The sequence below is a fragment of the Danio rerio genome, chromosome 13, assembly GCF_052040795.2.
Source record: "Danio rerio strain M-AB ecotype USA chromosome 13, GRCz13ab, whole genome shotgun sequence".
In the NCBI taxonomy this organism is placed as follows: domain Eukaryota; kingdom Metazoa; phylum Chordata; class Actinopteri; order Cypriniformes; family Danionidae; genus Danio; species Danio rerio.
Window position 1 is genome coordinate 55,397,501 of NC_141033.1, and position 2,500 is coordinate 55,400,000.

Sequence of the window (2,500 nt, forward strand, 5' to 3'; positions counted from 1 at the left end):
AAAGTGCAGATGTGCAGGTTTCATCTGCAGCACCACTGTGCTGAGCTCTAATGAAGATCTTTGATTATTATTAACCATGAAAACCCAAAGACAAGCGAATGGCAGATTAATGTATTGCTGCAAAATCATAAAAATATGTGTGGCACAATTATTGACAAGGCGTAAACAACATGATACACACTCAAAAGTGCACACTATATTCAGCAAAAGCATCCGAGTAGACGAGCTGCGGCGCAGACAGCACTGCCCCCTCTGAATTATCATGACCTGAATCTTCATTACAATAAAACATAATTCAGTGATGACTGTAGTGAAATGAAAAGTGTTTAAAATCATATGGGTTATTATGTGTCATATATGAAGGTCGTCTTGAATTGAGGAATTATATTTGTTGATGTTCAGTAGCTTCAACATGTAGCCTAAATGTCTAATAACCCTTTCAGAGTTTGATGTATATAGAAATATATCTCACATTATTTAAATTATTATAAAAAGCATCTTTTATTCATGTCGCCAACATCAAATTGAACATTTCAACATGACCCTATAACTTTACCCAAACACTTTAAATCTGTGTAAAGTTAAATAAAAATAATAATAATAATTATACCTAAATGGACGAGTACAGATTTAAAGATCCTGTTGTTGAATTCAGTTTGTAATAAATAAATAAAGTTTAATTGAAGAGTTCCAGAGGTGAAGGGCACCCATCGGTGGAATGAGCCCTACTGTTAATCACAATAATCCATCCGTGTGTAATCAATCCCAAAACAGTTAACTGCAAGATTGATATATATTCCTCTACTACAACATTAAACAATCAAGTCAGCTAAACAATAATCTGTACCACAGAGCTGACTGTCGATCAGTGCTGAAGCCGGCGTCTCTGCTTCCCGTCAGTTCAGCGCGCTGGTAAACAGAACAACTCGTCAGTTGATCTAAACTAGTTCCGTTAAATAGCCGTTAGTTTTTGAACTATGCAGCAGCGCGCGCTTTTCTGAAGCGGGAAGCGCTTTGTGAAAGCAGTTAGCTCAGGGGTGGGCAAACTCGGTCCTGGAGGGCCGGCATCTAATCAACACTAATCAAACACACCTGAACATGCTAATCAAACACACCTGAACATGCTAATCAGTGTCAAACACACCTGAACATGCTAATCAGTGTCTTCAAGATCACCAGAAATCTATAAGCAGCTGTGTTTGATTAGAGTTGGAGCTAAACTGTGCAGGACACCGGCCCTCCAGGACCGAGTTTGCCCACCCCTGAGTTAGCTTTGCTGCATAAATATGAGATATAATTAAACTAATTAAAGACACAGAACAAATCTAGAACAATAAACTACTCTGAGCTCCAGATCTGTCTAATGAAGATTAGCTGCAGGAGAACATGACCTGCTAACACACACACACACACACACACACACACACACACACACACACACACACACACACACACACACACACACACACACACACACACACAGGTAAATAAGGAACACACTCGTGAGCGGGAGGAAGATTTGGCAATTTATAACTATTAATAAAGAGAGCACACTGTTTTCTCCATATATTTGGGCATTGCAGTAACTCAAGGCATCGTTGGTAACAGATTAAGCGAAAATAAGAGGCAAATATCCCAGAAAAATAAACTCTTTGACGACAGCTTTGGTCCACATGTGCAGCGTTGGAGGAAAAGGTACTACATCCCAATCTCACAGCACTTTCTAAACACGACAGATGAACTAAACAGTCTCTTTATAAGGAAAGCCAGGTTAGAGTATGTGCTAATGTTGTCTGTTTAAAGAGTAAGACATCAGATTAAAATTGTAATATATTAGTTTTTTTACCTAATCCTGCACATCTGTAGGACTCGAGTGGCCTGATTAATATAGAGAGTTCAGTAAACAGTGTATAGTCGAGTACATCATTAATATCATCTGCTGTGAAAGTAACAGCGGATTCGGCTTCTTCAGACCCTGAGAACACTTAAACTCATCAAACAGCTTTATAAAACCAGCAGATCTCAGACTCTCTCATATCAATCCTATTTACATTCAAACACCAGCCAGCACGATGAAGAGAAAACCAGAATAAAAGAAACACAAATGATCCTGAAGAGCCGAGCAGAGCCTGAAAACCATGACCATATTAATACAGCAACCCTCACGATGAAGATAGTCAAACCCTGATACCATGACCTAAAATAACAGCGTGCAGTCTACACATCAGCATTACACAGAGCATCTGCACATATAAAAATAGACAAATATGACTCGGGTAACATCATCCACTGCTTTACATGCAGCGTTTACACATCATTACCCATATATATATATAAAAGCAGCAGCAGCAGCAGGTCCCTCTCCCAGAATGCAGCATCAGGATCTCATATGGCTTTATAGAGTACCAGCAGCCGGCATCAGACCTCCGCCAGGACTGCTGGAACACACTCCCGTCTCTCTGCGTCTGTGTGAGCATCAGGGGGTGTGTGTGCATCAGGG

The 2,500-nt window shown here is 40.0% G+C and overlaps 1 protein-coding gene across 6 annotated transcripts in view; it reads right to left on the bottom strand.

Moving 5' to 3' along the window:
• Positions 1 to 1,513: 1,513 nt before the first annotated feature.
• The window catches only part of klc1b (kinesin light chain 1b), a 30,509-nt gene continuing 29,522 nt past the window's right edge, over positions 1,514 to 2,500 (bottom strand). For all 6 annotated transcript variants that reach the window (XR_015504968.1, XM_087277577.1, XM_087277580.1 and 3 more), the window contains one exon: positions 1,514 to 2,500. This exon is cut by the window's right edge and continues 182 nt beyond it. The gene's annotated coding sequence lies outside the window, so the exon portion shown is untranslated.